This window comes from Canis aureus, chromosome 2, assembly GCF_053574225.1.
Source record: "Canis aureus isolate CA01 chromosome 2, VMU_Caureus_v.1.0, whole genome shotgun sequence".
Lineage (NCBI taxonomy): Eukaryota > Metazoa > Chordata > Mammalia > Carnivora > Canidae > Canis > Canis aureus.
Window position 1 is genome coordinate 23,212,105 of NC_135612.1, and position 24,468 is coordinate 23,236,572.

At 32.7% G+C, this 24,468-nt stretch overlaps 1 long non-coding RNA gene across 6 annotated transcripts in view; it reads right to left on the reverse strand.

The window, feature by feature from the left end:
• The window catches only part of LOC144294226 (uncharacterized), a 203,537-nt gene that overhangs the window by 97,459 nt on the left and 81,610 nt on the right, over positions 1 to 24,468 (reverse strand). For all 6 annotated transcript variants that reach the window (XR_013361689.1, XR_013361688.1, XR_013361696.1 and 3 more), the window contains exons 3-4: positions 11,745 to 11,846; positions 2,396 to 2,544 (exon numbers count right to left, since the gene is read on the reverse strand). This is a non-coding gene — a long non-coding RNA (uncharacterized LOC144294226). The remainder of the gene's footprint in view (positions 1 to 2,395; positions 2,545 to 11,744; positions 11,847 to 24,468) is intronic.

Sequence of the window (24,468 nt, forward strand, 5' to 3'; positions counted from 1 at the left end):
ACTTCTGGAAATTTAAAGTTAGGGGCTATATTCAACATATAGAATATAATCAGTACTCAAAATGAATGTATGTCCAGTAATAGGCTATGATATGGCTAAATGTGCAATAAGTGAAAGCTTAAATCTGAAAGATTACATGCAACATTATACACATTTTATAAATTAAAAGAACAATTATATGCTTTTTAGGAGATAAATTGATATAAAAACAGGTTAAGACATTAGGTTCAGGGTGTTGGTTGCTTCAAGGGCAAAAAGATGAGGGTACAAGATGGGGTTAGACTACACAAAGAGATTTTTGTTACCTTAGAGTCTGTTTTTATTGGGTTACTGTGTTCTTATATTACAATCCGTACAAATTAATTATATATAAATTTATACTTATGTAAAATAAATAAAAAGTTTTATATAGACCAAGGACTATTGTGCATGAGGTGAAAAATATGATTAACCTAATTATTTGTACCTGACAGCCTAACAGAAAATAAACATATAAATATAGATATGTGATTAATTTCTAGCTCAGCCACTTGCTAGCTGGGTCTTCATGGTGAGTTACTTAATACTTCTGTTGCTAATTTATTTCATAAATATTTGTGTTGAGTAATAATAGTTATGTCTCCAGGTGAGGATAAAATGATGCAATTATCCTACTTCCTGGTTAGAGTGTAAAGGTTATTTTCCTTTTAAAGAATTTAACTCACTCAAGTCTGAACTAAAATTATGTAAGAAATATATGTGCCTAAATTTCAGAAGTGTTAAAAATTCTCCCATATTATTTTTATCTACTGTATTTCTATGCATTGTTTGTATAGTGGATTTTCTGCATAAATACATATTATAAAGGGAGAATATAAAAGTAATTTATCACATAAAATAATACATGAAAAATTCTAATTCACTATTAGTCTGAGACTGTACAAAGAAGTTAAAAGAAATCACTTGCATTCTTTTTTTGGGGAAACTTAGTCCTCTTAAATATCTTTTTTGCTATCCTCATAACTAATTAGCTCAATTACAGAATTCCAGATATGCCTAGTTTTCCTGGGAAGATTTCCATATTCTAGAAATATCATTTTTATTTAATATTTTTTGAAGATTTCTAAAGGGAAGCCATTGACCTTGGTACTTGAATTTCCTTGTAACAAAGATTCAACATAGTCCCTGACCTTAGGGGTGTACTATATAGCTTTGGAGAGGAAATTTATATGTCAAATATATAATATCTAATATCCAAGTATAATAGAATTTATTGATCATCTGGTTCAAGCCTTTTTCTAAGTGTTTTACAGAGTATCAAATGTAATGCTTTAAAATCTATTAAATAGTTACATTATTTTCATTCTCATGCTATAAATAATGTAGCTAAGGCTATAAACTCTCTAGGAGTTTAAATCATTTGCCAAGGTCAAAAATTTTGACAACAGCTGGGATTTGAACCCAGCTGCTAACTCCAGTCCTTTGATCTTGACCACTGTGCTGTTTATTTATTTCTGTTTTTCCAGTGCCTCACAGTGTAATGTGATACATGAAAGTAATAAATGAGTACTTCTGATAGAGCTCTAAAATTCCACTGGATGGAGGTGACACTCCTATTGACCATTTAAGATATGACTGTACTGAGAAGGTTGGATTTGAAGCAAAAGTAGGATATGAATATACCTTGCCAGAGTAGTAATAATGTGATACAATTACTCATAAGAAAGTAGTGAAGAGTAACCAGCTACCCATTCGTTTACATTTTTATTTATTCATTTAAAAAAGCATTAGTGGATACTTATCATATACAAAGCACTATATGGTGCTAAAGCTACAAAAAAATTAATATAAAACCAGTGGTCCAAATAAGTTAATATGTAGTAGAAAAAGCTGTATGAAGCATAAATTATACACCTTACAATTGGCAGAAGTTATCCAACCTCTAACAGACATGATGGCTCATAAAATAAAGATTGGATGTGAGAAAAACATTATCAGTAAGACATTACCAATATTTCACCAGGACTTACTTTTCTTCTCCTTCCTGGGTACAGGAATGACAATTTTTCCAGTACCCTTGTAGTTAGATGGGGTCAGAAGATTAATTCTATCTTATAGGATTATAATCAGAAGTGATGCATAAGAATCTACACCAAAGCATAGCACGGTAGGTGTAAGCTCTCAATGTTCCTTCTCTCCCTGCTATGGTTATAGACACTCACATTGAGATTGTAGAGCCCATTACACCAAAGGAGGCTTGAGAACAGTTGGAGAGCAGCCAACCAAGTGGGTTACCCAAACACATCATGATTGTTGCATGAGGATAAATTTACTGTATTAAATCACTGGATTTGTCTTTGATGGTTGTTTTAGACTGCAGCATAGTTTATTAAACCAGATTAACATAAATTATTACCTTTGTCTTGAAAAATTATTCCGGAGTAGAAGTAGAGTGTTGTGAAAAGACCGTAGGACTGAGCACAAGAAGTTAAGTTTCCTAGTCTTCACTTCGCAGTAATGATTCACATGTCTGTGGATACATCTTTTTGACTCAAGTACTCATCTCTAAAATTAGAAAATTTTATTAAATATTTAAGGTCTTTCAGTTATAAGAGTTCATGACTATATAAGATATAATCTTTGAAAATTATACAATGGTAGCTCTATGAGAAATGCTTTTGAGAGAATGGACATGACCTTTTCTCTTCAAGATAGTAAAGGACATAAAAGAGAATGGTCTGACTTTGATAGCTATGTGCTTTGACAAAGAGAGATAGGTTAAAGTCTTCTTGTGTGTTCCTACTCCTTAGCTCAAATGCAATATTAATGTTTGGTTGAAGTATAAATATTTTTTCTTAAACCTGTCGAGACTGTTTTCCCCTTAAGATAAATTAAATATACTAAATTACTTGCTATTTGAGGTATTTAGTAATAGTTTACATTCACTTACTAAATGTATGCATAATAGCTTATCATGATCTTCCAGTCAAGCCTTCTTACAACATTCTTTATAATTCACTTCATAATTTATTAAGATGAATAGCTACATTCATTAAATTTTCTTACATTATGAATAGAATTTTATGGATGATACTATATAATGAGTCACCAAAATATTTTACATATTTTAATTCACAGAGTTCTGTTCAATAACAACTATTATCTATTTCATAAGTGTGATGAATACAGTTACTGTCAATTAAAATATTTATCCTTAAATGAATTAGCCAAGCTCATTTCCCTCCTAGGAAAAGAAAAGACGTTTTTACTAGTTAAGGAAAAGACACAATAGTCTGTCTTCTCTTTCCTTTGCTTCAAAAGATATGAGGGTAATGACCACAGAGGCATAGACTTGGTTGACATGAAGGACTAAAGAAAGTGGACACAGAGAAAGGAAAGTGTTCCAAACTAGGATCATTCCAGCTGCTGGCAACAATCAGTGCAAAGCCCTCATCCCCATTTACTTTCCTTCTGCATGAAATGTCTCCAGATCACATCTGTAAAGAAATAAATACACTGCAAAGCTTATTAGAAGCTTTCTTTATTGTTTGATGTAACAGAAAGTATTGTTAGCCATTTCCATATGTAGCCTTGAAGCAATTTAGCTCCTTTTCAAAGACACCAAGGTTAGCCAGGAATTTTGCTGTCAAATCTATAAATGAGTCCCCTGATGTTTGTAATATTTTTCAAAGGCTTATAATAGGAAAGGAAATATTTTGTTTATTACTTAGAAATGTCAGCAAATATTATTTCCAAATCACATTTTAAAATATTTTACCTTTGACTATAAATGGCAAATAGTAAGAGCAACATTGCTATGTTCTCAGTATGAAATTGTTAAAGTTCATAAAAAAAATGCTACAGGTGATGAGAAATTCTCCATCTCTGTCTCTCTTCATTGAAACAGGCATCTGTCTTCATTCCTGTGAAGCTGAGTCATTGCACATAGTGATGGTGGTGGTGGTGATAGTGGTGGTGGTGTGTGTGTGTGTGTGTGTGTGTGTGTTGGAATTGGACTTACACAAATGTAGCTAAATTATTTTTCTATGTTGCTTTCAGACAAGGAAAGGAACTGATACTCCACTCATTTTACATTTCCAGAGGTATAAGCCTTAGAAAAGACAGCAACCATAACATTTGTCACCGTCCATTCTCACAAAACTGAGTGGCAAACCCTTCATAAAACTAGCTTAATAACAACAGATTAATACATGTCATATCAGTCTAACCAATAAATGTGGTTTAGGTTGCAAACAAATTTAAGCCAAAGTGCCTTTGCTCCTCTTTTGATTTAGAAAGCTTGCTTAAGAGAAGCCCCATAAGTAGTATTTGAATAACTGAATGCTGTTGCTCTAAATGATATGAATTTGTCAGTACAATAGATTGAGAGACTTACTTAAAACAATACATTTTAAAAATAAATAAAGGCCTAAAGTGAAAGCCAAAGGTTTGAATGTATTCAGCAAGTTTAAGGATTATTGTTAAGCATCTACATGACTAGCTATTTTTGTAGACCTTACCATAGTTGCTAGGGAAGTTGTAAGGAAAGCTAATGAAGTCACGACAGTTGATGCTTTATGAGATGTTATGTTTATGTTATGAGATGTTAGCTGTTTTATTTTGTTAACATTTTCCTAGTTTTATTTTGTTAACATTTTCCTAGTAATATTTAGGTTCAGTTTCTGTATTTGAGGTATATGAAAATAATAAATATTATATCATCATGATGGATTTAAAAATGTTAAAATAGGGATTCTTGGGTGGCTCAGCGGTTGAGTTTCAGCCTTCAGCCCAAGGTGTGATCTGGAGTCCCGGGATCAAGTCCCATGTCGGGCCTCTGCATGGAGCCTGTTTCTCCCTCTGCCTGTGTCTCTGCCTCTCTCTCTCTCTCTCTCTCTGTGTGTCTCTCATGAATAAACAAATTAAATGTTTAAAAAATTGTTAAAATATTATTGTTACCCCATCTTATTAAAATTTAATTTAGATTTAGAAAGACCAAATCTAAACAACAAAATTATTAATGCCTTTATTGTTACTGTTTATCAAGCTGGCAACATTTTCATTATAACCAAATTGTGTGTTTTGAATTGCTATATACCTTCAAGAAAATTGACAGAGATGTTGGTTCCTAAATATTTTATAAATGATTTATTCATATTCTAATTTCCTTATCTGCAAACTGGTGGTCACTTATATATTTGATTGAGATGAACATCTGTTGCAAGCAGAGAATTAATGAGGATTGAGGAAAAAGTATGTAGGTGATGATTCAGTATCTTGGGGTTCGTATAAATTCGAGGTAAAATTGGGCAGTGTACTACATGCATGAAATAAAGGAAGGTCAAAGTCTTCACATTATTGTAGTCTCCAGGCCAGATAAGTTAAATTGTCTTTTTCATTTAACACAAATTAGCATATTTTAAAGAGAAAAACATGTTGCTTTGCCTTATTTTCTTGCCTTTCCTTATTAAATGTATTAAATTTTTAATCAAGATTGGCCAAAAGGTATTGCCACAGGGATTGATTGCTTGTCCCCACAGCATGGTGGTAGGAATGATGTGTTTGGTCCCTCTAGCTGAAAGGATACCTCAAGTTATACCTGACACTGAAGGACACAAAGAGAAGGCTCCCAAAGCTCAAGAGAGGGTGGTGCACCAAGTACTTGAAAGTACTGCTCAGAAAAGATTGCCAGCAGGTAGTAAAAGGTAGAAAAGCAAGGGATTTTAAAAGTTTGTTTTGAAAATATTTTTTTAATCTTTTATTTTTCCCCTATAGCACTTAGTACAGATCTCCTGTACTAGAGAACATTAATTGATAAAATTTGGTCTACAGTTTGAAGCAGCTATTGAGCCAGTGCTATAGCTCATTTCTATAGTCCTATTGAAATAAGTTGCAAATTTAGAGAAAGAGTAGGCGATACATTTGTTCAGAATACTGTTACATAATTTGACCTTTAATATGACTTCATTTTCAGAAATATGCCAATTTGAGGAATTAAAGTTATATATGTTATGGATTTTCCCCTTTTTTAAGCAAAAGTCATTCTAGTTTAGACCAAGGATTAATTATATTTCTCAATATATATATCTCAATCTCTCTCTCTCTCTATATACACACACACACACACACACATATATATATATATATATACACATATTATATACATATTTGGATGGATGGCCAAGAACTTTCTATTGATATAGATATATGAGATATATATGAGATATATATTTCTATGATATAATATATGATATATTTATGTATATTTATCAATATGTGTATATATATATATTTATTTGATGATGGCCAAGAACTTTCCACATGATTAAAGAACCCTCCTAAAAGACATCTATCACTGCTTTATCCAAAAGACATGCATGTTTAGCTGGGTCCTTGGCTTAGGGTCTTACTAGACTGATTGAAGTATCTGTAGCTGGAGCTAAGTTTCTTATATGCTGCTCAGAGTCTTCTCTCAAGATCACTGATTTTTGGGAGAATATATCTTCTTTCCCAGCCTTTAATTAAAGCTTTACTCTTTTCTGATAATTAAGCCTACCCTTACCAGCATGCAAATCAGCAGATCTGAGTTCCTCTCTGTTGTATAAATAGAACACATGCTCTAATATTTCATTCAGTCTGTTTCACAACATCCTTACTCCAAAACTTTACTTACACTTGCCTAGAAGATGGAGTCAAGAAACAAAAATGTCCAGATCTTTATTTTCTTTGTTTTTCCTCTTAAATTGTACATTCTGTGATTCTTTCATTACTCCATAGACTCTTTGATTACTATTTTTTTTTTTTTTTTTTACCTATTCAACACTCTTCCTATTTTATTTTATTATAATAGTAAGCAAATCAGAAAATGTGTTATTTGCCACGGTTAATCTGCAAAGCAATGGTAGTTTAAATGAGATAAAAATTTATTTATTTTTTCCTCCTACAGAGAAGCAAAGTCTAGAGATTGGTTATTCCACACTGAGATGTGGCTCTCTACACCTTAAGGACCCAGACTTCTTTTACTTTTTTCCTTTGTTATTCCTAGACCTCACTTGGTTATCTGCAAGTCATAAAAATAAACATAGATTCCAAGAGAGTTCCTATACAACTGCATAGCAAGTCCTCCACACTCCTTTGAGAATGAACACTGCATGAATGAATGAACAGAAAGATAAAAAAAGTAATAGTTTTCTTGAAGTATTTAACTAAAATTAGCATTAGATGTCATTGGAACTGGCAGGTATCTGATTTGAAAAATAAATTAGCCTTAATATATTAATAAATATATTTAAAGTATGAAACTATTGATTTGCAGACTAAAAAAGAAAATACTAGTCTTTTTTGTTCAATTTGTAGTTCTCATTCTAAGATAATGATTATTCTCTGAATTTGCATTCTCTTTCAAGACTCTGATGAATATATCAGTATCAGATAAAGATATTCTCATTAAAAGTAGATGAGAGGATATAAATTATTCATGCCATATTTTAGCTATTGTCTTTTGTGGCCCTAATTTATACTTAAACACCATTATTTATGATACCAATGATATATATGTAAGTAAAATAGTTAAAGCTAGTGTACATTGATTTCTAAATTGTTCTTGTATTTTTTAGTTTGGATTTTACATTAGTATCTTTTTTTTTAAAAGATTTATTTATTTATTTATTCATGATAGATCTAGAGAAAGAAAGAGAGAGGCAGAGACACAGAAGGAGGGAGAAGGAGGCTCCATGCCGGGAGCCCGACGTGGGATCAATCCTGGGACTCCAGGACCGCGCCCTGGGCCAAAGGCCGACGCCAAACCGCTGAGCCACCCAGGGATCCCCTACATTAGCATCTTATGTTTTATAAACCAAAGACTAATCATCTTGATTATTGAATGGTTTTAGTTTAATATAATCATTTTAAGAAAATTAAGAAAAAATACTGTCAGCTCAGATATCTTTTATATCAATTTAAATTATGTATATCTGTACAGTTCATAATGATCTTTTGATTTTTTCAAGATAATATATTAAACCTCCTACAGTTTCCTTTTTTTTTTTCTTTTTTTTTAAACTCCTACAGTTTCATCTGGAATTGCATAATATTAACAAAATGAAAAAAAAATCAGGCCTGAATATTTTGCATTTCAAGCTATAATACATTTTGGAAAATATCTGTACAAAAGGTTTTAAAAATCCTAAATTTTTTCTAGAAATCATGTAACTTCTGTAAGGTACCAATAAACATGGCAGTAGAGATTTGTTTGTTACTCCCATGTAACACTGTTCATTCAGTGTTTTGCTGCACCATGTATACCTTGATAATCTATGCCTGGAATGTTTATATTTATACCTCTTCCTTTCTCATCTGAGAATCAAAAATAAAACAATTGGGGAAAAACAACAAGAGAGAAAAAGACAAGAGACATACTGTTTGATGAAATAATTATTTTTTCCATGAAAAGGTAGGAGTATACATAATATGCCTATTTTCTAGATCCTTTATATAAAAACTTTCCTAGCCTTATAAAGAATTTGCATGATTTGAAACATTTCTTTATTCCAACTGAAGAACTCAACTCATTAAAAATGAGACTTTCCTTTACTTTACTAATAAATGTATTTTCTTTTATTACTCCTCCCCAGTATACCTATAAGGGTACACAAGAACTCAGCAATTACAAGTATAATGCATCACTAGTCTATGGGTACAATTTGAGAGAAATTTTGATAAGTTGAAATGTGAAAAAAGATACTAAAACTAAATTCATTGTGTATGTTAAATTTTTAAAAAGATAGATTCTTCTAAATTTTCAAAATTATCTGATACGAAAAGATAGAGATAACTTTTGTTTTAGAACATACTCAGGCATGTTTCATAAAATAAAACATTGTCTCAAATTTACAGAAAACTAAAATAAATTGTAAGAAACTAAGTCTCAAGAAGATATCAATTTTTAAATAGAAAATTTTTGGATACAGGCAAGCATGTTAAAGTGCTAAAAAGTAATTGAAATTACCATAGCTACATACTAAGAATGACATGAGAAACTTGTGTTTATGTCAAATAAAGCCCTCATGGGGCTTATTTTCTGCAATCTGCTTCGTATTCTTTGGCTGCCAAAATTTTATTTCAACAGCCAATTGGTTCTAATTGAAAGATGTCCTTAGCATTCCATTCTAGTCTATGGGTTAATTTAGTTTGTGATAAATCTATACAGAGCTGTTCTATTCATGATCCTTTATATTCAGAACTTTGATTTCTGATTTGATTTAGAATCTGAAATGGGAAAGGCTTCCACACAAATTCAGCTGTAGGAACAGCTCAGTCAAGTACTAGCACTTGCGCTTGTCATCAAAATGCCAGTTATTTGAACCAATACACAGCAAGCAGAGACAGGAAAAATATTCATATGAGAAGCAAGTCTGATGAATGTCAATTTACAAAATACGTCAATAAAATATCTGTAATAGACCTTTATACAAAATCCTCAATAGATTAATATATTCTATAGTTCACACAAACATGAATTTTTAAGCATTCAGAGATCCCTTTGACAACAAAACTAATCAAGCCTTTTGAAGGTTTATATTCTCTTCTTTGATTTTAAAACTCTTTCTTGCCATTTTCATTTTCATCATGTACTCTTTTATAAGATTACCTTTCTGAATGTTTCTTAGAATATTCACTTCCTCTTTTTCATTTCCATCTCTTGCCATTTACCACATTTCTGCACACCTTTCTTCCTGTATTTGCTTATATGCACCACAGTGCAAAGCACACAAAAGTTTAACAAATAATTATAAAGAAAATGAATGTCCTTTTAGCACTATAAAATTTTGGTCAGAAGCTATTTTTTGTTGTTGTTGCAAGACACCTCTAATACCTTTAAAAACTTTTATTTTCCAGCCAAACATATTCTCATCTCTCTGTCTCATAGAGATTTCATAATCAATGAAAATTTCAGATTGGTTTAGTAATAAAGAATATTTTTGTAGTTCCATCCCCACTGAAGAATTCATTGGAACTCTGTCTGAAGCCCCACTATCCCTCATCCCCAGATATTTCAGGGATTTACCAGGAACTGTCTAACCGGTATTGTGAGCAGTTTCTCTTAATTACCATTGACTCAGCAGTTTCCTTTTCTGCCTAGCTGTGGGTGTTTGGTAGTCACAGGAGGTACCTCACACTAGTGACTGACCAAACAAAGGCAACATCATCTCCCTTTGCCTTCCAAGCCATTGGTATTGTCTGTCACTTTTGGTATCAATTTATGCCAGATTTCAGCTAAAACCCCTTAAATCAAAAGGCACTCACTGAAACTGCCATTACTACCAAAGTGTACTAGCTGAAACTGCAGGCATCGGTGTGCCAAATTATCATAGTTTGTGGCCGCTGCTTTTAGGACCAATGTGGACATTAACACCACTAGCTGTCTCTAGCTTTTATTGATTCAAAGTAAATTGTAGTGTGCTCTACCAGGCAACACTTCATCCTGTTTGATGAAGAAAGAGCAATCCTTAAATTTCACCTATGTTTTATAGTCTTGTAGCAATTAGGATTCATATTTGGAATTACTGAGGGAGGACTAACTGGATGATTAAGCAGAAAAGGAACTTAAAAGGATATGGAGGCAACTCAGAGATTTTTTTGAGAGGCTTGGAGAAGAAGGCTCAAGATACGATTCCAAAAAAAATTCCAAAGCAGCATTAAAACTTGATCTTTGAAAAAATACTGCATCTGGTGCTTAATAGAACTAGATGCTAGAGGTTTCCATTGCTTCCACTTATATAAAAGCAGCCAAACTTTGCAGCTACTAGGGCTACAGAGAGAGAACAAGAGATAGATATTTCCATCTCCATCCCATGTCAGCATGTTAGTCTGATGTTATGTGTCTGATTAACTGAACTGAGGTCATGTGCCTCTGCCTTAGGTGCAAAGGAAGCTGAATTCACAGCGTTTCTTTTAGCTTCTAGGTGTGAAAGTGTTTATTGTTCCCACCAAGACTCACCGACATGGACTTTCCCAAACCTAAACAGCATTCCATAGCTGTATGGTCAAAGAAATAATAAATAATATATACAAATATACATGAAACATCTTCTCTTTTCATCTCCCTGTGTTTCAGTGCTTCATAAGACCATATGTGAAAAGAGGTATTTCTACCAAGACTTGAGCAAGGCGACTGTTCATAGGAGGAGAGGATAATCTGAGTTATAGGTTCAATATTCTGCTCAAAATTACTCATTCCAGAATGGTAAGTCATTCTTTTTAGACCCAGCCCAGTGCCCCATACTTTAATTATAGTGAGTTCTTTCTCCATGTACTATAGATTTTTTAATCCAGTTTTCTGGTATATTCCTGGCTCACTAGGACTATATATATATATATATATATATATATATATATATATATATATAGCTAATAGGACTAGTGAACCTGAGTTCATGTGTGCTCTGATATGATATCATAGTTTGATGATTAATTATTCTTCATCCTTGAAATGTGCTTTACTTTGGTTGCATGGTAATTTATTGATTTATAATTTTGTGGAGCTTTTTTCGTTATTTATATTCCGTCACTCCTTCCAGGAAGGAGAAGAACACATGTATGTGGTGTGTGTGTGTGTGTGTGTGTGTGTGTGTAGAAAACTGTCACAGACAATTTTAATTTTACCTTATCTTAAGCAGGTACTGAAATGCAAGAAATCTCAACTGTTCTCACTCCCAACCCCTCCCCCCATGAAGTATCTTTGAAGATATAGAGATAATACTCACAAATTTAGTTATTAACAACCAACTCATCAGTTATATTCTATGAAATTTAGGAGTTGCTGTGGTGAAACAACTTGACATTCCAGAGTACTTATCTTCTTAATACTGAAAATGAGAAAGCATGAGATGGGAATCTGCAACTTAGGATAAATAAAAGTATAGTCACTACATTTAATCTTACTGAGCACCTTTACCCCAACCAGACTCTTCAGTTAACAAGGATCTTCACTTAGCTCACTTAGTTGCAAACATCCCTTGTCTATCTTAGTCTTACGCTACAAAGAATAATTTTTTAAACACGATTTTAAAAGAGTTCATGATACCATGTCCTCTTTTTCTTTGACATTTCTTGCATATCCCAAATTTTAATCAAAGTGCATTTTTTTTTTCTCAAAATGGGACCTATTTCAACAACTGCTAAGCTTTTGCTTATCATCACAGGTTAGGGGTAAGAATAGCAAGATCAAGTGTATAGTAAAATAAAAATAGGGAAGACTTAAATCTAAAATAGTCCCTCTTACATGTGAGAAGATGCTTATTGAAGGAGTTTGAATCCCAAAGTAAAATTATAGAAAACACAAGTATGAAGAAATTTTTCAGAGTGTCACTTAAGAATGCAGGTCAGCAGAACTTCTCTACATTCTTCTAAGAAACTAGCTTACTGCTCCTGAGGAGTGCATTTATACTTACTGATCCATCCATTAGGAAGTCCCAGTACAATGAAGTGTGTCCTATGAGAGGTTGGAAATCTTATGCCTTAAGGCATAAGAGGGATCCCTGGATGGCTCAGCGGTTTAGCACCTGCCTTCAGCCCAGGGCGTGATCCTGGGGTCCAGGTATCAAGTCCCACATCAGGTTTCCTGCATGGAGCCTGCTTCTCCCTCTGCCTGTGTCTCTGCCTCTATGTGTGTGTCTCTCATGAATAAATAAATAAAATCTTAAAAAAATAATTCCAGCTTCTGTATGTACATCTCCTTCAAGGAACATCCAGATGAATAGTCAACTTTTTTCTTCAGATGCCTAGATTATCCGGGATATCTACAGGTCTGAATTTCATGGAGTACTTAAAGCAAGTATATGAATGGAAGTTCATAAGCCATAAGCCTAAATATTTAAAAGTCATAAACCAAACTAATAAAATGTCAATATATTTTATCTCCTACTTTGAAAAAAATGTAATTCCATAAAGATCTATAAATCCAAATTATAATTTGAAACTCTTGGACTGTGGGCACTTCCACAGCAGACATTAGGGACAGCCTATATTTCTGATTTTTCCCACTCCTGACTCTATCCTGCTCTCACTATAGATGTGTCTGTCCACTCAGGCAAGTCCCTGTTTCATCAGGGAATGCTGGATTCCCAGATACCTGGAGCATGAAAGTGGAGACTTCCAAATTTGAAGCCCAGAACAGGGACTTCTCTTCCTGAGTATAAGGACCACATTATTGAACATGAGAGTACTCTCAGCTAGACATGATGAAGATACAACTTAAGTGAAGGAAGATCACTATTTGGTGATCTGAAGATCATGAGAACATAATATCTATGAAGCTAGAACAGAAAGAAAAAGAGGCAAAGCGAGATTAAAACATATCATTCTGTGATAACATGACTGCTAAATGAGAGATTGTAACAGAAGCACCAAACAGCATATTGATATTACAGAAAAAAAGCATTAGAGAAATTATACTAGAAATTTGAAGAAAGAAAAAAAAGAAGAAAGAAAATATGAGACAAATGGGACACTAAGAAATATTTAAGAATATTAAATATATATAAATATGAAGAAATATGTAGAGTTATCCAAATAATCAGTATTTTACCTTTTCTGAAGCATTGGATAACGGCACTGAGATCATCATTTCTTTCAACAAGGTTTTATTTTAATTATATGTAATTATATCTACTTCACAAATCTTCATTTATGATATAAGCCAGTAATGTTAGAGATACAATTGCAGCACATACTTTAGAAAAAGGTCAGGATGATGCCTTCAGCAATATTTTTACATTCTATATCTAAAGTATATCAGCATTGTCTTTTTGAGACAACCTAGACACTGAACTTAGATTTAAAAAAAAAAAAGTTTGATAGTCATATAAGAATAGAAATACCCAGCATATAGAAAAAACCTCTTAGAAACTATTCATTTCCTCTTAGAATATCCCACCCGTCAATTCTTTTCTTTTTTTTTTTTTTCTTTTTTTTTTCTTTTACTTAATGGAGACAACTATCTACGGCCATTTTAATATGTACTCAGAGTATAAAAATATTTCAAATTTGCTAAACCAAACATAATTTAGTTGGCAACATGAAAGCAGAAATTTTTGTTTTCTCAAAACAAAAGCATATGTTTTGCTTTTCTATGCCGTTTGTATTTATGCCATTGTTTTTACTTCATAGGCACTTCTTTTTGAGAATTAAAAATGTTAGGGATCCCTGGGTGGCACAGCGGTTTGGCGCCTGCCTTTGGCCCAGGGCGCGATCCTGGAGACCCAGGATGGAATCCCACGTCGGGCTCCCGGTGCATGGAGCCTGCTTCTCCCTCTGCCTATGTCTCTGCCTCTCTCTCTCTCACTGTGTGCCTATCATAAATAAATAAAATTTTAAAAAAAAGAGAGAATTAAAAATGTTGTGGGTATATCAACAAACCAATAAGCAAAATTCCCTAGTTGAGTCACAAAGAGCAAATAATTGTATGTTATCATCATGAATAGAAAACAACACCAAGAAAGAATTACAAATGTCTAAAAGCAGGAAAGATATTTTTTTATATTCGAGCACTTGATAGTGAAGTCCTAGAAATAGAAAATAGAAATAAAATACATATCTAGATGTAGATTTAATAATATATAGATTATATATAGAAGGATAAACTATAATAAAGGAGGTCAATAATTGAAATGATAAGGTACAATTTTTATTTTATGTAAAATAAATATTAAATTATTCTTTTTAATGTCAACTTTCTTTGAATCTAGGAATTTTCAAAGTCACCTAGTTTATTATATTTTTCCAACTTATTAGAGTAGCAAATATTCATATAACCACCATCCTTTAATCTCTGATGCTATTTTCACATTTTCAAAATATAAGTTTCAATAAAGTGAAAGTAATTTTGTGTTTTAAAAAAACTGAAAAAATTGATATCTCAGAGAAAAGTGAATACCTAATGTGAAAGAAACCAAAAACAGTATCAATGATGTTGCATTAGTATTTGTATACAGAGTATGTGTTTTTGAGTGACATTCTTGGACAGGAGAGAACTTTTATGATCAACAACAAATAAGAGGAACGGCTGGGTGGCTCGCAATTTAGTGCCTGCCTTCGGCCCAGGGCATCATCCTGGAGTCCCAGGATGGAGTCCTATGTTGTGCTCCATGCATGGATCCTGCTTCTCCCTCTGCCTGTGTCTCTGCCTCTCTCTCTCCTGTGTCTCTCATAAATAAATAAATAAATAAATAATCTTAAAAAATAAGAAAAAAATAAAATGTTAAATTTCTTTTATTTTTTTTTATTTTATTTTTATTTTTTTTTAATTTTTTTTTTAATTTTTTTTTAATTTTTTTTTAATTTCTTTTAAAATATAAGTTATGTAAATACAATTCTCTTACTTGCTGGGAGAAGAAAATTATTTTGGCAGATCCTAAAACTAGTCTTTCTGAATATATAATCCCTTCTTTTTCTAACTCTACATGCATTGTACTGTCACTTTACAGTCATTTTCCTAGACAAGATATTAGTTTAACATTACTCTGCCACAGCTGCATATTCTGGAAGCTTCGTAGAGCCATTAAAACAGTATCCCAGGGTTCCTGAGTTATATATTTGACAGTATATGAGCTAGATGGTAGTCAAAATCTATATAAATATATAAAGTTATATATATTTTATATATAAAATATATAAAAAGTTGTTCACTGTTTAATTATAAGAACCCATTCTCAGTAGGACATTGTGTTTCTTTATATGTGTGTGTGTGTGTGTGTGTGTGTGTGTGCTGGATGGGTGTCACCATTATTCAGCATGTTTAAAGAACATAATAGATCTTTATTACAAATTTGCATTTAATTTTTTACACATCCATTACATTTGAAAAAGTACCAATGTTGCAAAAGCAATAAATATTTTATTTCCTGAATTTTAGAGTCTTCAGATATTTAATAAAGATCATATTTTGAACTTTTCTTTTCAGTATCTTACTCATTTTCCACCATAAAATGCAAATAACATCAACCTGTATCCTGTCAATAGCCATGAGTATTAATCAGCTTTAATCAACTGAATTATAAGCAATAAGGAATGACAACTAATAATTCCTACTATTACAAAATTCCACACATTTCCAGCGCCAGCTAGGGATATCAAGATATCCAAAAGGAACCTTGTCCCACTCTCACAGTGAAAAATTACTTTTTAAAAATCCTTTTGATTGCTGAAGTTGCAGCGCAATCTACTGACCAAAAATGTAGAGTAATGGTACTGGAAGACAGAAAGATGTGAGAAGTGCTTCTTTTTGGATAGACTCAACTAGCTAGCAGTAAGAAAAGTTCAACTAGAAAAATTGACAAATGGTCCAAGACCAAGTATGAGTTAGGAGGATATTATCAAATATTGAGGAGTCTCATAAGCTGTGGGAGTCCATATCATCTTGGAGAGAACTCACAGGGAAGATTTAAAAGAACCTTAAGAAATAAGTATTGTGATGCAGATCTAAGCAAGAGGAATAGAAATCTTCTAGAAGGCACAAGTTCTACTCAATCTTATCTTTACTTTCAAACAAGAGCCTTAAACTTTGGACAAAAGGACAAGATCCCTGTTCTCCTTAAAGCATTTGTAAAAATTTATTGTGTTTGAGTAAAGGGAAAGGGAGAGAAAAAATAAATAAAACTTACTCCTGGGGAATTATAAGATAGTATGTCTGGCCCCAAATTATAGTTGGGGAAGGGGGAGGAAAAAACCAAAAGGCCAGACTCCTAAGACCCAGAGACATGTATATACCTAAGATTGAGGATTAATCAAAGCAATAGAAAGGATCCTCCACTCCACCACTGATTGCCAAGATAACATGTTTTGAATAACAAGTAACAGTGGAAAACTGCTGGGAGAGGGAGAGGGGAAGAACAAGAACCATCAAAGAGACTATTTTTGAGGCACTATACAAAAATCAGAAGCAAACACTCTTTGCTCTGAGAAACCAAATCTCATCCTAAAACAAAAGATATCTGTAAACAATGGCAACAACAAATTTAAACTCAGACCAATCCCTAAGTAGATTGACTTAAACATTTCCTTCAGCAGTTTAGCGGGACCTTTGGCCCAGGGTGTGATCCTGGAGAGGCAGGATCGAGTCCCACATTGGGCTCCCTGCATGGAGCCTCTTTCTCCCTCTGCCTGTGTCTCTGTCCCGCCCCCCCGCCTGCCGCCGGTCTCTCAGAAATAAATAAATAAAATATTTTTAAAAATTGTTTTTAAAAAAGTGAATCACTCAATCAGAATGTGGTTCAATCCTTAACCCAAGAGCAGACCTTTGAATAAGACATTCAATAAAACCTCAAAGAAAGCAAAGCTAAGTTCCTTCATAAAGACTATCAAAATAGTCTAGCTTTACCCTCTTAAATATGTTATAGAAAATGACTTAGGTATACAACTTTCCTTCAAATTATAGCTTAGATATGGAGACAAATAAGTGCAAAGAAAGTCAGGCATCGTATAAGAGTAAATGGATGGTTTGCATTTTACTGTCCATATGGAACTGTCCATATTAAACATGAGTGAAGCATAAAGAAAACAAGGTAGAGCAAATATATCATCACAAAAAAAGAGAAAAAAAAAGGAAAGAAAGGAAAGAAAAGAAGAAAAAAAAGACCCAAAAAGACAAACTACATGATCAAATAAATTGATAGTTAATAAAAAACAGACACAGTTGCAGCCATCTCAAGTAGCTAATTGCATTCCAGAAGATGAAAACATATCAGTCCCATGTTCAGTCATCCCAAGTTGTCTACTATAGGGAGAAGTGTCCTCAAAGGGAGTTCAACATGTTTTAGATTGCTCTTCCTGGTATATTACAATTAAATTGTATTATTATGAAGTCATAGTTCATTTAGCTCATTATAATGAATAATAACATTGTGCCTGTACAAGTTAATGCAATAACAGAAAGAGTAGTTGTTTTAAACTGTCTAGATTATATTTATTTAAAAATCTGCAAGGCAACATCTAGACACTTTTTTTGGTAATTTTTTTTGATCAATGATTATCTCTGAGATAATCAGTGAAACAATCATTATATCAATTTGTTTTAAACAATAAAGTCAATGATTAAATTATTCTAGCAAAAGGCAAACAAATGCCCTAATCCTTTTTGCCAAATACAGCTTTAACATAGATTGCTGAAACTAAACATTATTTTAGCAAAAATTACACGGTACAAAAGAAAATGCTTATATTTTATACAACAGATTTTTCACTGATAATTAGGATTTGTTTGGGATGGCTTCACAAAATAACTGTTATTAACCATTTAATAAATTATTAAACTCCTGAAGCTACCTTCCTTTGCTCATTAATTCCATCAACAGATTGCTTTATGGGTCTATATAATGTGAAACATATTATTCTAATTAAAGGATATTTTGTGTTTTAGGATCTTGACAGAAATTACCAGTTACATTAATCTGTTTACGCATCAATAGAAAAATTTATATCTTATGTTTACAAAGTATATAAAATCATATCCCATTTTATTTAATGGATCTATAAACTGGGTGAATATTACCCAAAACAAGACCATCAAATTTGTACCACACATTAGACATTCTAAAATAACCCACAAAATAATAAAAATATATAATATATATTGACAGAAATAATGTAACAATATGAATTTTCACATAAACCATAACTCAGTGGAATTCAATAAATTTCTACTAGTATTCTCTAAGGAATTTGACAAATAGATTTAAAATTAACTTTGAAAATAGATACATAAATTCATAATGAAATTTTAAAATAACAGCAATGACTATGTTTGATAGAGAAAAATTTAATTTACCAAATATTTAGGTATAGTTCAAAACCATGGCCATAAAAAAACTTAGAAAATAAACCAAAGTTTCATATAGGAATATGATAAAAAATTAATGTGATACCACATAAAAGATTGATCCTGTGACATTAATGGAAAAGCTGGCATATATATTATGTATCTAATATATATACATATATAAAATTACAGTTGGATACCTATTCAATGCAGTGTACAAAGGTGAAGTCCATGTGGTTAAAGATCTAAAAATTTATAATAGCGTTGAAATTAATAGAAGAAAAAATAGAATATCTTTTCAATAATGATATTTAAAGGGGGATCTTTTATATTTAAAAACACAAAGATCTAGTTCTATTACTAGAACTTGTACAAATTAAACAAAATAACTACAGAAAATTCTTTATAGAAAAATAGAGGACTCAGATGAATGAATTTCTATAAGAAGATATACTTAAACCTCTAGTGATAAAAGGTATTAATTAAAACCTTGAGATACCATTTTATATCTATCATATTTGCACATTTTGCATTTTGCATTTCTGTAATGCAATCATTTTTTTTCCTGTGGCATTGTGAGAGAATTCTCTACACTTCCTAGGAACTGATTCCTAGGAAGTGTAGAGAAGGAAAGTACATAAATTAACACTTCTGTATACTATCACATACCATGTTTCTGAAATATTTCCATTCCTCTCTCACATTTAGTTGTGGATAGAGGAATATATATATATATATATATATATATATATATATATATTTAATTTATATATTTATTTATTGTGGATAGAGGAATAAATATATATATATATATATATATATATATATATATTTAATTTGTAGATGAGGCCTTTAGGAGGTGGTTAATAAACTGTCAAAGGAGCCACAGTGTTCTTGACAGATGAATGGATAAAGAAGATGTGGTCTATATACACAATGGAATATTACTCAGCCATCAGAAAGGACAACTACCCACCATTTGCTTTGACAAGGATTGAACTGGAGATTATTATGCTAAGTGAAGTAAGTCAATTGGAGAAGGACAATCATATGGTTTCACTCATGCATGGAATGTAAGAAATAGTGAAAGGTATTATAAGGGAAAGGAGGGGAACTGACTGGGAAAAATTAGAGAGGGAGACAAACCATGAGAGACTCCTAACTCTGGGAAACAAAGGGTTGCTGAAGCGGATGTGGGTGGGGAGATGGGGTAACTGGGTGATGGGCGCTAAGGAGGGCACTTGATGGGTGAGCATTGGGTGTTATACTAAATGTTGACAAATCAAAATTAAATAGAAACAAATGTAAAAAAAAAAAAAAGAGGTGGTTAAATTAAAATGAAAACCTCAAGGTGGATCTTAATCCAGTTTTAGTGGTGTCCTGGTAAAAGGATATTTGGATATACAAGAAAGAGACACCAAGAATGTCCAAGCAAAAAAAAAAAAAAAAAAAAAAAAGAATGTCCAAGCAAAGAAAAAACATGTGAGGGCATAGTGAGAAGGCAGCTACCTGTATGCCAAAGAGAGAGGCCTCAGAAGAAACCAAACCTGCTGACACTTTGACATTGGACTTTTAGCCTCCAGAACTCTAAGAAAATAAATTTCTATGGTTTAAAACATCCAGTCTGTGGTTATTTTGTTTTTATAGTCCTATAAAACTAACATACTTGCCCGAAATCAGTTTATCAAAGAGCATTTCATAAAAAGAAAATCACCAAGCAACTCATTAAAAAACAACCACATCACTGAAACATTTTGCCAAAAATCTCTATTTCCAATTATTATTTCTCAAATGGATAAATTTGGCAACAGTTCCTTAAGACAGTTTCAGAAACCAAGGCTTCAAATTATTAAGTATTTTAACTAAAGTCATAGAACTAATTAATAAGATTTCCAAATTTGAGACTAAGCTTTTAAATTCTGAATCCCAAGCACTTTACAACCATTATAACACCTTCATGGTGAATGCCATAAAATGGTACCAAGCTTTCTAAAACTTCAGAGAGAGCAGTGCCTTTTCTGGGGTTATTATGGTAGATTTACTGAAAAACAAGCTATATCTTGAAATATGCAGATGAATGTGACTTACACAAAAAAGGCAGTAACTTTACATTTTGTTAAGATAAAAATAGAGGAAAAGCATCATGAACTTTGGGAAATCGCAGTCCAACCATTTTATGTGAAATGTATCCCAGAAATGAGCTTCTGGGATAATTACCGAGGAGAGATTAGAACCTGATTGTGATAGGTGTTTCTTACATGTCTAAAATTTGCAACAAATTTATTAGGCAGTGGGAAGTCAATGAAGTTGGTGTTACTTAGGATTATTTTAGTTATAAAACAATGTACAAATTCTGCTTGGGTTGGGTGAAGGAAGAAGAGAAACTGGGCACAAGATCCAGTAAGAAGATCAAAACTGGGTACATTATGATGCTATTCACCAAAATATAGAAGTGAGAATAAGCTGATCTTTTAGGGAAAGGTAAAGTGACTCCTATGTCACATACACCTTTTACATCAAATTGTTAACCTCGGGGATAAGATTATCTGTTTGTAACACTTGGAAAACTGAGTCCACTAAATGAGAAATCAAACTATATTATTCTGGTTGTGTCAAATAGTCCATTTTCCAAGAGCCTATTTATTTATTTGTTTGTTTGTTTGTTTATTTATTTATTTATCTTATTCCAAAAAAAAAAAATGTGAGAAAGATGTTGAGAGTAAGACAAAGAGATGAAGGCAGAGAAAGACACATTTAAGCGGGAGGGATTACTATTTCTCATAATTGATTTTGGTTTTTACTACACTGTCATACTTAAACCACTCATATAAGTTTTGAAGATTATTTAAACCTGTTATCAGTGAAAGCACTAAGTTTTTTGTTCTGTTTGTTTATTTTTTACCTAATAGCAAGTTTAACATCAGGTGTAAGTATATAGTTTAACCAAGTAAGAAGTTCATGTCAGCAACATAGAAACTTTCCCAGATCACTAACAAACATTTATTTCTAGTTTCAACCTAAGAATATTAAGCACCAGTAACCAAAATATATATTCCCATAAGGAAAAAGTCGGTAAGGCAGTATTTATGGAATTTATAATGATACGAAAGCATCTTAGGAATAACTTAACACTTGCATTTTGATATGTAAAACAATATAAATCATACTGTCACAAATCAAATAATTTTATTACTTTCTTTTTTGCATAATATCTTTTTCTGATATCTGTTAGAATAGCATTGCTTTGCAGATTTTTTTTCCTGATCTCTTAGTCTAAAATAATATTCCTCCTTCCTAACTATCCCTTACTCTCATTTTTCTTCTCAATACCATCTTTATGTGGCGTTATATATATTTCCCGCCCCCCCCCCGTTGTTGTTTGAGGTCAGTTCCCCCTGCTAGAAGAAGGTAAGCTCCTTGTGAAGTGGAATTTTCTCAGGAAACTAGAGATAGAGTTTAGGAGGTATTTTCCCCCATGTTTTCTCTGATCTTTCTCATGATCTGTGTAGCACCATTTAGCACCTAGAAGGGCCTCGCCACTTAATTTCTGAATGAATGAATGAATGAATGAATGAATGAAGCAGCTTTTGCCAAACAGTTCTGGATACTAGAGTGCCAAACACTTGTTAACATATCAAACAGGGGGTGGCCCGGGTGGCTCAATAGTTTAGTGCTGCCTTGGGCCTGGGGTATGATCCTGGAGTCCCGGGACCGAGTCCCACATCAGGCTCCCTGCGTGGAGGCCTGCTTCTCCTTCTGCCTTTGTCTCTGCTTATCTCTCTCTTTCTCTGTCTCTCATGAATAAATAAATAAAATCTTTAAAATATATATATCAAACAGTTTTGAATGAGGTCCTTTTACCTTTACCTTCCAATTTATGAATTTATGTGATTCCTGCCACATTTTGTTAGTCATCCATTCTTATGATTCCCGTTTTAATCTTCTTCTTTAAGTTGTGTATTCTTTCTATCACTAATATCCACTAACTTTTTTTTCTTATTGCAACATGTCAATGTCTCTTCAGTCTTACCTTTGTCATGCTAGGTAAAATCCTGTTTACTCCATACCTATATTACAAAACTAACCTCCTAATAAACGTTGCACAGAAATAATTATACCATTCCTCTATCCTTCTTAATATATAATGGTTGCCAAGCTTTCTGTTCTCATACAAGAAACTAGCACTGAATTGTTTTTTCTGTGCCATTCCCCCAGCTACTCCCAACTACCCTTTATTGTCACTTTAACTATTAACCTTGGTGTATTTCTCCTTTACAGATTTAGATTCTTTTTACTGTGCATAACCTTTTTTTCCCCTCTTTCATCTGTCGTTCTTCCAGTATTCAATTCATAATGTACTTCCACTTATGTTTTCCCTATTCACTCCATTTTCCAATGTTCTCTCTTGAAGCACAGTATTTTATATCTGATAATATCTTGCTACTGTAGGTGACAGTAAAACATACACTTATTGATTTATGAGTACTCTATCCTCCCTCTGAACTGTTACCCTTATTCCTTAGAAATACAAATGCATGCAGAGAAATTTATTCTAAAGTCTGCTGTTTTAAAAGTTAGTAATTTGATTTTCCCACATTGCTCTGAAGATAGGACTTGACTTTTATTGAAACATGCAGATTTCTGAGAGTTGACAATGAAATATTCGTCCTGAAATATAATTTTCTGACATGGTGCAAATGTGGTGTTAGACTGGTCATACCCTTTACTGTGTGAGAGGAGAGGTTAAAAATGAGCAAAATAGAGAATATGAGTAAGGAAGAGACTCATCAAATAGAGAAACAGGTATGTCTATATATTGTAAATACTTGAGTTCTAAGCACTTTAAAAGATAACTACAAAAAAGAATAGAATAAACTCAAAGTTTATGTGATTAATGTTTCTCTCCGAATGCTTATCTGGCTGGAACAGATACTCAGTTTATATCTGCATAAGGTCATTGCTGTCAAGTTGTACTCAACTTGTTCAACACCAGATGTTATTAGGTTACCTCTAAAGCATTCTGTAATAATTGCATTTCTGTGTAATATAAAATTCTAGTGAGTAATGTTTGCTTAAACAGACTAAACAAATTGATTAAAAAGGGACATAAAATTGGAATAAAGATGGTAAACAGGCAAAGTAAAATTTAGAGGGGGAAGTAGAATCTCTGCCTGATATTGGTTGTTGTTTTTAATGTGAGATATATAAATCTAGGTCATAATTATCAACTTAAAATCAGTTTATTTCTTGGGGACACTGAATGAATATAATTGAAATCATGAAATGAATAATAAAAGTGAGCATGGAATGCAATGCTGCCATGCCATATAACAAAACAGAGTTTTCATCACAATAATAGGTATTACATATCATTTTAAAAGTTAGAATTTAGTATTCTAAAAGTGGAAATGGAAAAGTTCGAAAAAGGAAGATGACTAAAATTTTAAATTATGTGATGGATCCTATAGTATTACTTATACTTTATTTTTTAAAAATATTTTATTTGAGAGAGCGAAAATGAGAGAGCATGAGGAGAGGGGGAGGGTCAGAGGGAGAGAAAGAAGCAGCCTTCCAGATGAGCAGGGAGCCACATGCAGGCTTGATCCCAGGATACTGAGGTCATGACCTGAGTTGAAGGCAGGCGCTTAACCAATGGAGCCACCCAGGTGCCCCTT